This window comes from Botryllus schlosseri, chromosome 14, assembly GCF_051294905.1.
Source record: "Botryllus schlosseri isolate E-star chromosome 14, Bs_hap1, whole genome shotgun sequence".
Lineage (NCBI taxonomy): Eukaryota > Metazoa > Chordata > Ascidiacea > Stolidobranchia > Styelidae > Botryllus > Botryllus schlosseri.
The window spans coordinates 19427319-19441587 of record NC_137249.1 but is presented as its reverse complement, the minus strand read 5'-3'; the positions used below and the strand labels follow the sequence as shown (position 1 = coordinate 19441587).

General features: G+C 41.2%; 1 non-coding gene across 1 annotated transcript; it reads left to right on the top strand.

Annotated features, from left to right (window-relative positions):
• The first annotated feature begins 412 nt into the window (after positions 1-412).
• Positions 413-500, top strand: Trnay-gua (transfer RNA tyrosine (anticodon GUA)). Its single transcript is given in 2 exon segments — positions 413-449; positions 465-500. It is a non-coding gene; the product is annotated as a tRNA-Tyr (tRNA).
• Positions 501-14269: the final 13769 nt, after the last annotated feature.

Genomic DNA, 14269 nt, shown 5'->3' with positions numbered 1-14269 from the left:
AACAGATATCAGCATTTTTCTTATAGAAATCAATTTCTAATCGTTTGCTTTCAGTTGCATGCATTGTATTGAAACATTCTGGTCTGACTTTAATTATTAAAAGCTCACCGGTCCGTAAAATTTGTTTTGAAATTTCCTGAAAGGTTGACAACCTTTGCTCTTTAGATATTTTCATGTCAACAAGCGCGGCAGTTAACCTTCAAAATACTATAAATCAAATCTATTTGTCGCTGAGACATGAATAAGCTCATTATTCTCCGCACGAAAATTACCTAGACGCACAGGACACCAAATAGTACAAATGATTCCATGCGTGCGTGTCAATCATAATAATAATAGCCGCGAGTAACACGGGTTAATGAGCTTTTTGTCGTTCGAATGATGACACGTGATGACAGCATACTTGAGGAAGCCTTCGATAGCTCAGTTGGTAGAGCGGTGGACTGTAGAGACTGAATGCTGATATCCATAGGTCGCTGGTTCGAATCCGGCTCGAAGGAGCTTTTGTTATAGATTTCATTTCATATCGACCGATTGCAGAAAATGTTATTGGCGAAAGCAAAGGAAAGAGGTATATGTCCTTTGTTATTTCATATACCCCTGCTATACTGCAATCTCAATAATCTAGGCCGCGCAACAGAAACGTGCGGTCAATAAGACTCCTTTTGAATCCGTGTTATACTCATATTAAACTGCTTGCTGTCTGTCACTGCAGGGTGTTTGGCCTCATGTTGGGCGTGGGCAAGATTTCAAGATACGCAAAATGTCTCGTCTGAACCGCGGTACGCACGGCTCGATCCTGTGTCCGGTTAGTAAAGATATGCATTTTGCTTAGACAATGTCATGAGTAGAGCCGAGCACAATGATGCGATTACTCGAATGTTTCCGTAGCCAGCATTCTCATGAAGTCGAGTGACATAATTATTGTCGAAAAAAGACCAAATTTTATTTAATGTGACGTAGAACTGGCATTATATTCTTGTGGTCGTATACAAAGGGATATATTTGGACTTTTCACATAGTTCATGCTGTTATGGCGTGATAATGAATGATACTCGAGCACTCTGCTCGAAACCTAATCGAATCATTCGCCCAGCCTTTTGCGTGGCAAAAAGTCAGTTAGGAATAAAAAAAAAGGAAATAGAAGTGTTCTCGCAGCTCTGAGATCGCGTTTTTCCTTTTCTCTCGAAGTGATTGCGCAGCATGGTTGCTGTTTTGTAACCTTTTCAATGGACTCGTTAGGCCAGTGATTCCCAACCGCGGCCCCCAGCTAGCCTTCTTGCGGCTCCCCCAAAAAATATTAAGAAATCGAGTTATGACAACAATTAATATTTATATTTATAAAATACTATTGCTTGGCTTGGAGTCGGGAGTTTTTAATTAGGATTGCAGGAAAGTTGTGAGTAGACTGCTAACGTTACGTCACTGCTGCTTCAATGCAATGTGCCCTAACTTTCCAGCTGAGCGAGCAGAAGCTATAGAGAGAGAGAGAGAGAGAATTCTTTTATTCGTCAACCATGAAATATAGTATAGGCAATATCCACAAACATTCATGTCCAATAGTATACATGTTTTAAAAATATTTTCCTAACTAGATATAGATATAGGTATAGATATAGATAGGTATTGATAACTTGCAAAACCGGAGGAAAATCCTGAAAAAATGGTAAATTTTTCCCACCGTGGTCGGTTGACTAAAATAGAAAAAAAGGCTCAACTCTCGGAAAATACAGTTTTTCTTTCACATAGGTGGTTGACTGAAAAAAAGGCCAACTTTCGGGCCCAGCTCCCGAAATAGCCGCCGGACCATTACTACAGTGTTGACTTAATGTATATCCGTCGAATTTGGCCCTATATTTAACCAAAATTCTAAAAAAATAGGACATTTGGGCATCCTACGAGGACACTTTCAAAAAAGTCAAAAAGAGGACAAATCCTCTTAAAAGAGGACTTATGGTAACCCTATGTTAACTGGATGTTAAACACGTGACTCACGGTTGAATACGCCGACATGCGTACTGCTTAGCCGGCAAAAAGCAGCATAATTAGTAGTTCTACAGCTCGCGACTCAAGCGTCCGAATAATTTCATAGGTCCGGTCTTTATCGAAAGCTAGTGTCGGACTGATTACAAAAATACGAATTAAAATCTCGCCAGTGCAATAAAACTATTCCAAAATAACTACCAAAGGTCGATTGTTCTGAACAATGGAAGCGCGGCAACACAATGACCATAACAATGGCCAATGGCGTCGAGCGATTGATCGGAACCATGCCAATTGTCATATTTTGATGACTACTTTGTTTCCGTTTCATTGCTCTGGTATTCGTGCGGCCCCGACGGTACTCTGAAATTCTAAATTTGGCCCCGACACCGAAAAAGGTTGGGAACCACTGCGTTAGACTGTCTATCTCGGCCAGTCTTGAAACCTCGCAACACATTTTCTGTAGAGTCCTCTCACGTTACAGAAGAGATATTTTCACTCGGGATTGTGGAAGACCTTTACCATAACCTCACTGCGCATTTCGATTATCGGACGTTTCGACCTGTGGCCCAACTAGGAGAGGTTACGGACGTTTACATACAACTCACGCTCACAAAGATCATATCCCTCGACACGCGAACGTCCGAGATGGTGTCCAGCGTGTGGCTTAAAGAGGTATACCGTATAGTCAACTTGCGTAACGTCGGATAATCTTCGTACGAACAGCACTAATGAGCGCGAATAATTTAGACATGGCATGATTCGAGCCTGGAATGGAATCCGAACGACCACGGCGACACTTTATCAATGCGCTTACCGTCGGACATGATCTGGACGCCGGATATTGCGCTTATGAACAAGTGCGTTATTAGATTAGTAGCTTATAGATAAGGAGGTATAAATTTGGACATTATTTAAGTAACTCTTTCTCGCCACGTGATCCGCGTAAACGGTGTCATAAAAAGCCTAGATATGGGCCGTGTTGCAAGTAAGTAAACATGGAATAATAATAAAGAATATAGGCCTGGTGGAAAAATGAGCAATATAGTCCGAACACCAAATGAATATCAAACAGCAACTGCAACAGCAAGTGACTCTTCGAACTCGATCATGATCTTAAGCATACGATGGGACAAGGGCCGAAACGGTCTTACCCCAATCCACTCAATAGCGGAGGAGTAAAGATCGAAAGAATCCGGATTTATTTCGTAAATCACCATAAAATAGCGTTTCAATTTTTAAGAATAACATTGGAACTATAGCAAACTCCATAGATTATACTGTAATTTAATCCTGACACTTGGCGTGGTGTCATTCGGGATATGAAATTCCCGTCATTTTATAATTGGAAGCGCGACGCACTTTTGCAGCATCGACGGAACTTTTATGACGCCTGAGCAATCATACGTCCTGGTACATTTCAATGGTACCGTCCATTGGAACATCGCAGCAATATTCAAGAGCAGCTGTACCGTCGACGCTATGTGGTTCCCGTACGACAAGCAAAGCTGCACGTTGATCTTTGGTACGTTTTTAATATGAACCTGTATGTAGGTGACATAAATCCTTAGAGAGACTCATTGAAAAGTACCGTTTTATTCGTCCTTGAGTGACAGGAATACAGTTTCTTCTGTGGCACATTGATAAGCGTCAATTTAATCGTTTTAATGACAACTCATTTGAATATCCTCCATACTGATTTTTCTGAGTGAAACAAAGTAAAGTTATAATTGTTTGAGTGTATGGGATTTCATCTGAGCAACAGAAATCAAGCTGATGCACGGAACACCTCGGCATATTTGGTTGATCACCTTCTGCTACTGTGTCACTGTAATCGATTGCGATTTCTTCTCAAACGCGCAAATACTATACCGACTACACTATAGCAAACGAGTATTCGGAAGATCTATCATATTTATTACAATTACGTTCACTTCACTTCACTTCATCGAACTTGGGCCTCGAGAATCTATTCGACGAAAATGTATTGACATCTAGGAGAATGCATCGTACGTTGGATATGGAAGGAAATGACCTGTTATTTTCTTTTATTACTTGATTTCATTTGTCCACCCGTTGTCACTAACAAAACACGAATCTTGGGTCATGAGGACCATATAAGCGCCAACTGTATGGATTATGGAGTTGGTACTTGTCTCATTGCTCAGACGGGTGCTATGTAAGAATGCGCCCGCCCAATTTCAGTGTGCACATTGGAATCTGATTCAGCTTCGTCTGTAGTAGGCCGCAGTTTCTTATTCTTAAACAGGTATCATCTGTATAGATTAGAGTTAACGTCTTAAGTGCAACGATTCGTGATATGCAACCCTTATTGATAAGGGGTCAGAAAATAGTAGCTTCGTGTAATCATGGGTCCAATATTTCACTCAATGCATTCCAGGTGTATACCCATAAAATAACTCGAAAAATCATTAATGTCCAATGTCCATTCATCGGTAACGGCGGAGTGAATATTCATCAATCAAATCTACCGGGTAGAACGGCATCCTAATCTGTCCCCTTCTTCAACTTGCGTTAAAAATGTTCACGTTATTTGTTGAATGTTTGCGAAATATTCATCAAGGCAAACTATCAGACACTACATTCACGACGCCGTATTAAAATATCCCATTCCACATTCGCTGAATGATGCCATTGTGCAGTAATTGGTTTAAAATTCAAGATCGACTGCAACGAGCGAGTTTACGAAGGAACGGTAATAATCATTTTCAACATAGCACGACTATAATGGACAATCCCCGAAGTTGCATTGCATATTATAATTTTTGATCAGCGTGTATGTAAACTATTCACGTGGACTTTCAGTAAAAATACTGTTTAAACAGCTTCTTGGAGGTACAGAACTTCAAGATACAAGTGAATAGTATATTCATATTGACATGAGTCCGAATATTTTCGGCTGACACTCGTCAGGGGTAATCGTCGGCAACTAGTAGAGAATTGGAAAGAACATTGTGTATTAACAGTCGCATTTCGAAATATGACGTCACCAACATCATGAAATGATATCTCAAATAAGAGAGTGTTGAATGTACTATTTTAAGATGGTACACGAACTCCTTTTGTTGACAAAGATTGGGCTGGTGTATTTTGATATAGGTCGACTCCAAGGCTTACAGATGAAAGTGTCAGCGGCCCCTTTCGATGACACGAAATCTGTCGTCTCTATAATTTTTAGCACAGGCGGGATTATCCGACAGATGTTTGCCAACGGCAAAATATATAGCCTTTGAACGCTTAGCGTCAAGCTTAGGTGGGTGAGTCGAGGGTGAGATTTTCACCGAGTGTTTCACCGCGTGATATGATAAATCTAGGGACATGCTGGTTTATGCGTTTCTGCAAACGCTTCGATGTTCTTCCTACGTGACCACAATCACAGTGGCACTTAAATTGTATACTACATTACTTTGTTGATGGCATGGTGTGAACCTCTGAAAGGTTCAGGTTCGCGTGAACGTAAATTTTTTTGAAAGGTTCTGTGTGAACGCGAACGTGAACCTCATGACGTCACGTGACGTCATATTTCTAATTTAAACCCTACATTTCAGTGAAGTTATATATTAATGTACACACGATACCTAGCGATGACTCGGCCACAATGCTGAAGTAGACATTGACTTTTTAAACGCTGTCAACTGTATCAACTGGGGCAAACGAATGGCACAATAATCCCACGAAATCAATATCTTCCGTCGCTTTGCCAACAATTTCGAAGAGGACTTGCACGGGAATTTTACCTTACGCCTTAACGCTTTAGGCCAGGCCGGACAATTTATTCGGGGTCTGAGCATTGCTACGTTGATATTTAGCAGAGAGTAATGCGGGTTTCTATACTTGCTACCGATATTACCCCGTTAGCACGGTATTCAGCAGTAGCCAACACGCCAATCGCATGGATTTGGTTTTTATGATACAATAAACATTTGAAGTCAAGATTGACCCCGTATACGCCTGCTGGATATTTTACATCAGACAACAATATCAATTTCATTGATTGCATAAGCATCATTCGCTGACTACTACATGTAGTGTATTTCGCTCTTGATGTTATGTGATGGCGGGTCAAGCTCACAGCAGAGAGTCACTAAATATTCACAAACGGAGAACTGGATATTTCGAGCAAACGATTGTAACCAAGCAAGTAAAATTTTTGAGATTGTCAAGGTGCATGCCACGGTATGGCTACCCTGGGCCAATATATCTCGTGGAATTATTTTTTCCCAATTAAACGCAAAGTTAATTTGATAGGGATTCTGGCGCACAGTGCTGTTATGATTTGTAGTAGCGTCAAACTTAATTCTGAATTGGAGAACATTCGGCCAATCTTTCTGTCAAATGGTTATCCCGATCATATCATTAAAATGACCACGGATCGTAGACTCAAAGATTTTAGAAAAGCTAAACAGCACCGTTTTTGAACAGATTTTGAGTTGCAAAGTGTGGCGATGATCATTAAGTAATTGCCGTTCTTTTAGCAATAAAACTTTGAAGGATTTCGGTACCGGCATCGTAAACACTAATGTCATTGCAATAATAATTGACTCCAATTCGATATATAATACGCAAGGAGTGGCATGACAGAAATATTAGATCAGAAATTACACCTGCTATTGAGTTTTAACGCCTACAGTTGCGAGAAAGTAAACGCTGGATCCCCGAACACCATCTGCGGAACGACTCGGTAATGTCAATTCTCGGTGACGTCCATTGTCGGTGGTGTCCATTCTCGGTAGTGTCCATTCTCGTTAATGTCAATTCTCGGTGGTGTCCATTCTCGGTGATGTCCATTCTAGGTGGTGTTTATTCTCCGTAATGTCCATTCTCGGCGGTGTCCATTCTCGGTAATGTCCATTCTCGGTTGTATCCATTCTCGGTAGTGTACATTCTCGGTAATGTCAATTCTCCGCAATGGCATTCGCGGTGGTGTCCATTCTTGGTAATGGTTTTCTCGGTATTGGTACAAAACCAAATAGAACAGCGGCGTCGCCTAAGTCAGTGGTTCTCAACCGCCGGTCCGCGACGACATTCCTGCCGGTCCACCAGGTATATTACAATTTTATACCTTAATTTCAAGATGCAATGTTGACGGTGATAAGTACAGAACAGATACGAGCTCACCACTAAACAGTGCAGTTTGCGCGATCATTCGTTTTCAATTCATTCATTTTGTGCAGGGCCGTAACTGGGGCACTCCAAACCGCCCAATTGGAGAGGGGCCGAGCTTGAAAAAGGCCCCAAATTATTTTGCAAAATGAACATAAATCAGAGCGTGTTTTTTAAAAACTTTTCCCAACATTTTTCAATTTCTTTTCGTGCTTTGCGCGGTTTAGTGTCACTGAATGCCTTGCATATTAGGTTCCCTTCTCCGAGAAACACGCATGATTTATAGAAATAGGCATTTCGGCGCCAGCCCTTAGCGCGCCACGACGTACCAACAGTCCAACACATATAATTAGGTTTACGCTAACATGGGACTCCGAAAGACCGGGTTATAATGACTCGAGTCATGACTCGACTCGAGTCATGACTCGACTCGACTCGAGTCACGGTATTCGGATGACTCGACTTGATTCGAGTCAATGTACATGATTCGAACCAAGTCATATGACTCGAGACTCAGACGGCTAGGATCGACCTTTCATTGTAATTTCGAACAATATTAAAGCGACCACATGCAATATTGGGATCTCATCTATTAGTACTCGTACTTGAAAATGCGACCAAAAACTGCTGACAGTGAGGAAAATTAGGATATTATTAATGCGAATTGCGAACCATTCGTTATCATCAAACAGAATTCTAAAAAGTGGGTTTAACAAGACTTTAACTGGGAACTGAACAGTCAACAAAATGACTTGGACTCGGACTCGAGTCATAATACCATGACTCGGACTTGACCCTCTGCTCCCTGACTTGGACTCGGTGGTGAATTGAAAATGACAATAGATTTGATTCGAGTCAAAATTATATAAGTGAGATTGACTTGTGACTCGAAGCCTTGTGAGTTGGTTACAACCCATCCGAAAGGCGTGCTAAAATTTCGGCAGCGAGAAAACCGATTGAGTCATGAATGATTAAAAATTTTCGCTATTGGCGTGATTAAGCTACATAAACTTTCTCCTTACACTAAGTAGAATGAATGTGCTCACTAGTACAGGTGAAAACCTCGACCCAACAGCAGGGTCTGGGGCCGAAGTCCCCGGAAGTTTTGCTTATCGGCTTGTGGGGGCCCAAGACCAACGTTTTTTTGGGTGGGCTGACGAAGTCCATTTTCGACCCGGTTCTGCGCATGGCCGGTATAGCTGCTGTAAGGTGTTTTCTTGCTGTACGCATTGTATTCGTATAGCTGCCAGAATAGCCTGCATCTGGTGGTAGTGGGCAATGAGCAAGGTAGCACGACAATGAGCTTGATTCCACTATAAAACGATTCTTCTCTCGATATTGTCAAAAGGAAGAATATTATTCGAGTCGGCGTGGTCGGTTAAACCCACGGCCTTAGGCGCGAAAGACTGTAAACGACTCTCGGCGGTATACGTTTATCTGGACAAGGCAATTCTATCTCGACTCAGCAGACTCACTACCATAAAATGTCACTCTCTAGCACCATATAATTGCAAAAAACGGTTGCGTACTCTACATTTTGGCTTCATATCAATTTTGAAGGTTCACCGGTCCGCCAGACATTTTTTGAAATTTTACCGGTCCGCGGGGTGAAAAAGGTTGAGAACCACTGGCCTAAGTCAAGCGTGACCATTCTGAATAGCGAACAATGGGTTTGCACTCCATCATACAGTCTCTATAATGACAGTTTGAATGAATCATCATCATCATTGGCTTATTAGCAATTCTATCAGTTCAATACACCACAAAAATGCGATACAATGAAAAGAAAGGAAGATGTCGAAGCGACTAGGAGTTGTCTATGGGATCGGACACCCACCTTGGCCTAGGCGATGTAAAGAGGAGGCATGCACACTGAATGAAAGTAAAAAAGATAGTATAGAAAAAGGAAGCGACAAGAAATAGGGCGGCATGTCATGGGAAGCGAGATCGATAGGTCAGTCGTGGTCCGGTAATCTTGAGGATGGACTGTATTTATTTAGTAGTAATTTCTTGTATTTCGACTTGTGAATCACAAAGGATAAAATACCAATTCTACATCATAATAGGTTATTTCTCTGTCATACATATTTCACAGCACTTTGTGATAATGCTGTGGATCAATCACGACTTCAAAGATATGTCATTCCCATCAACATTGAGTAGCTTTTTACTATATGTTTCGTATGCTGAGATACGACCAAGCGAGGATTGCAACCTCCTAGTGGAATACAGTATCGAAATTATAACTCGCGGTGATAACTCACCCGTTAGCGGCAAAGGGCAAATAACTCAGTACTTGGAAAAAATCATCACTCACTGTACTCGACTCAAATCATTCTAGGCGACAGTTTTTCTTGAATATTTTCTGCAGTTAAAACGAATTATTATTGCTCAATGCTTATGACTTTGACCGCATATAATACATCTATTGTGACGTATTTACGCATAAACACAAGGTTTCTTACAGTACTTCTACAATTCAAGGCTTTCGAATCGTTGTACGCATCGGTATAACTCATTTGGACGAGGTGCTTCATCAGTGGCGGCTCGTGACAATATCGGGTGGTGGGGCAAGGGCTGCAAGCGACTTTTTATCAAGATGACGTCACAATGGCGTTTTCCAACGTAAACAAGTAACTTAATGATGGATAACATGAATTTCCCGGCAACAGTGATTTTAATGTATGTGCCACGAGAGGTCCGCCGGTGAGCTGTGACTTGAAGTGTGGTAACTGCGTAAACGGCGTACGGAACAAAGAGGAACAAAGATTCAACACGGTTCATGTTCGCACTAGTCCTGACTAATTATCTGCAGAAATGGAAATGACTATTCCTCGAGAGATAGCGTAAGCCTAATTGGAAAGGTCAACGAGTTCGGACAGATACGCAATTGTTATCTCATAAATTCGGCCTGTCATATTGAATCCAAAACATCATTCTGAAGAACTAAGTATAGCTGCCTCGGAAATTCGGTCTCGGTACAGCATAGGAGATTTTGGCCTTGAAACGGGAGACTGTAACACGACACATACGGCTTTATTACTGTCTATAGGTCTGCTGCGAAATCGCCGTTGGAAAATATATTACCGAATAAATACGTGAATGAAAGCCTTAAACTTAGTACACTGTTACATGACATCATCGAGAAGTGGCCTCATGGCCCTTTTCGGTATGGTACACTGTCAAAATTAATGCGAACAGACCAACACCGAATTTTGCGTAAAAATTACTGAGGAATAGGCTGATCAAGTGATCAGCTGTTAGCCGCCATCGAAAACGAAATAGCTATCGCGCTTGACAGGGGGTTGTAAGCAAATGGCTTGAAGGCCACAATTTCACGGTGAAATTGACATTGGAGAATGTAATATCAAAGTAAATATTTGAATGCAAACTGAGAATGATATCATCATCTCTGTTAACGTTACCGCAGATACACCGGCTTTTGCGTGAAATCCGCAATGCGTTGTAGGCTAAAGTGTCAGATCGGAGCACATCTCTACCATACTCGACCTTGAAAACGAAATTACTGCCCTAATCATTGAGTGTCAACCTTGAGACTTGGCACAGCGTTCGGTACTATAATCAAGACATACCGTGCAAAGCTTATGACGGATCTAGGTAATAAGGAGCATCGTTAAAATCAATAGAGACCAATACCGGCTTTGCGTATAATCTGTTAGCGATAAATGACGAGTCGACTCTCACTCGAATTAGGAAACGAAATTGCCACTAACACAGTTCAGTGACAAACTTAAAACTTGGTACAGCGTTCGATACTAACATTAAGACTTACCGTGCCGAATGTCATAACCGATCTCAGTATTGGACATCGTCAAAATCAATGTTTACCAATACCGGCTTTTGAGTAAAATCTGTTTGCGATACATGACGGATAAGCACACACTCAACTTCGGAAACGGAATTACTACCCTAAACTTTAAGTAGAAACCCTGAAACTTGGGGCAGTGTTAAATATCACCATCACGACATGACGTACCAAGTTTCAAGAGTTTTCATGGTGTGAAACACCATCAAAATCGACATATACCAGCAAAGGTCGACCAAACGCATATGACGGTAACCGAGTTCAGCTATAGATACGATTGTTACATCACACCTTAGGGGCACAGAGCTATTGTGCCCCGGTTGCTCGGTAAGTTTATGAATAGGAGAGAGTAAATCACCGTTTCTTTATTGTGCGCGGCTTTGAGAGAATAGACAGTGAAAGCTTGTTATGAGCGCTACCGGGGCTTGCCCCGGCTAGGCATTCGCAAAGGGAAAACACAGAAGAGAATTCGATTTTCGCAGAGACTTCGCTATATATGGGCATTTACAAGCGAAAGGACAAGAAGAATACCATTTTCGCTGTGATTTCGGTATATATAGATTGGTGTGCGTCTATAAATGGTAAAGAATTATTATTGAACAGAATTTTAGGTGGGGCAATGCCCCGGTTGCCATATAGGACGAGCCGCCACTGTGCTTCATATATCCGGTATAGGATCATCGGTCATTCTGACGACTGTTCATATTCACGGCAACCGTAAATACTATCATTAGGAGTCTGTCAGGTATATAAATGTCTTTGTCATCGCGTACGTTTAGGAGAGGTCCGTGCTGGCAGCCACAGCCTCGACAACCCACTCCGATAGCCGCAGTCATTACAGCCATTTCAAGTATACGATGTAATCTGGGAACGACCGTCGGCATAGACTTATCAAACAACTTATAAAACCATATCATAAAAATTGATCGCTCTCAGATTACTAAAATATTCGGGGGACGTCCGCCTTCCTCGAACGGCTGCCAGCGATTATACCTACCCTTTTCAAATTGCGTTTGCTTAAATCACTGGAGTGTTTAGTCATGATTTATTATTGGTTTATTTTGATTTATTTGGACAATTCTCCGATTAATTCACACTTGTTGTTAAGTTATGACTAGGGAAAGGTTTTGTTGCAGTCAAATCCGTGGAAAGCTGCACTTATTTTTCACAGAAGTTGCAGTAAAAATTTGCAATTATTTTTCACAAAAGTTGCTCTGAAAAGTTGCATTTATGGACATGGACAAGTTCCTTGAGATTACTAGGGTATGAGATGCTCGAATCGATCCGTATCGAAGGAACTACAGCAAAACTCAGCGCAGTTCGAGCCAGCTCAAGTAAAGTTGTCAAAAAACGCAGAAAAGATGATATTCAACGGACATATCTGTACAGTAGGCCTATGCATTCTGAAGCATGTAAACTTCTGACAGATGATGTGGAGAAACTTTCCACATCCAATGAACTTCCCACTCTGTGCAACAGCAACTTCAATCAGTCATTCGAATACTTCTTGTCAGTTGTGAAGCTACTCATCGATCCACATATGCCTTTACAAAAACTGAGTGGAAAAAAGAGTAAATTGCTGTGGAAACCTTGGATAACTCCCAGTATTCTTGGGGCCATTAAAAACGCAATAGTCTTCATAGAAAATAGATAACACTAGTCTCAGATGACTGAATCCAAAACTGAATACCAAGAGTACCCTAAAGCACTCTCCAGGATCAAAGCCAAAGCAATACGGACGTATTGCTACCAGCTGTTTCACAGAAATAAAACCTATCCTAAGCAAACCTGATAAACAATCAATAGCTTAATTATTCGTCCTACGACTAACGGTACGCTGCCAACAACCATTACAAATGAGCACGGAGTTCCCACTTCTAATTCTCACGACATAGGTTCGTTATTCAATAAATATTTCTTTGCTATCGGTAATAAGACTAATAAATAACCTAGCATCCAAATCGGCGCCAAGCCATGATTCCCCTATAGCAGCTATTCACAGTATGCCCAACTCAACACTTTTACACAAAGTGTTTTAAAACACTGTTTGTTTTTAATGCAACCCTAATTGTCATGTAGGCACACCGTGTAAATCTTATATATTGGCGCGAGGCGCGAAGAAATTTCCTAATTCATGGCTGAATTTTGTCAACAATTTTAGTAATTGCATATCATATAAATGATCACGTGTTCAGTGTTACCGGTAGAAGTAACGGGGGCGAAAGTTTAGGGCACGTTAATGATACAATATTAATAATTATCCATCTACGACGGGATGGGCATTGTTATCGATTCATCTGTTGCCTGCTTTTATTTCGTGACCTCCCACCTTCTATATGGTTTAAACATATTGGAAATAGCACAAATGTAGCAGATTGAACAAAAAGAAGAACGTCTTCCGTGACACACACACTATTCCAAGTTGACATCTCATCACGGGGTGCGGCATTTTCTCAGTTTGTCAGACATTACTATTCGGTGCCGACCATTTAGTCACGTATATAAACAACTGACAATTGAACACGGGGCGTCAAAATGCCGATTTCTATATATATTAAACTAGGCTTACCATATTTTGGAAAACTAAAAAGAGAACACTTTTTCAAAAATTTGAGACTTGCAAAACCGGAGAAGAATTCTCAAAAACCGGTGTATTTTTCCGACATTGTGATCGGTTGACTAAAACAAAAAACAGGTCTTCTTTCCGCTCAGAGCTCCAAATACCGTTTTTCTCTCCGCATTGCTAGGTGGTGGATGACTAATAAAAGGTCTTCTTATCGCTCAGAGCTAAAATCACCGTTTTTCGCTCCGAAATACCCGCCGGAGCGTCACTTCTGTGCTAATTTACGGCATATCACTCGCAATTTGCTCTAAATCTGACCTAAATTTCCAAAAAAGAGGACAAAATCTCAAAAAAGAGGACAAAAGGGCGTCCTCCGAGGACACTTTCAAAAAAATCAAAAAAGAGGACAAATCCTCTTAAATAAGGATGTATGGTAACCCTAGCATATTACGTCATTTTGGCACGTTTTGCCCTCAATCGTCCTTCTGAATTTCCAATCCCGTGTTTCAGAAAATCGCTCTCAGCTAGCGTGATCGCCCACGACCTAGTCAGTTAATACGAAAAGGTTGCTTCCACTAGCATAACTGGCCAAAGATTTAACTTGAACTACTAAATCGCCTTGGGCCATATAAAAAGGGCGTTCCCCAAATACCAAATCAATACGCCATCCTAGATCCTACCTATTTCCCTCACGCAATGACATGGAATATATTCAATTCGAGTATTCGCTTTACCGTGAAAGATACTCGATCCCATAAACAGTCACCCCTTGC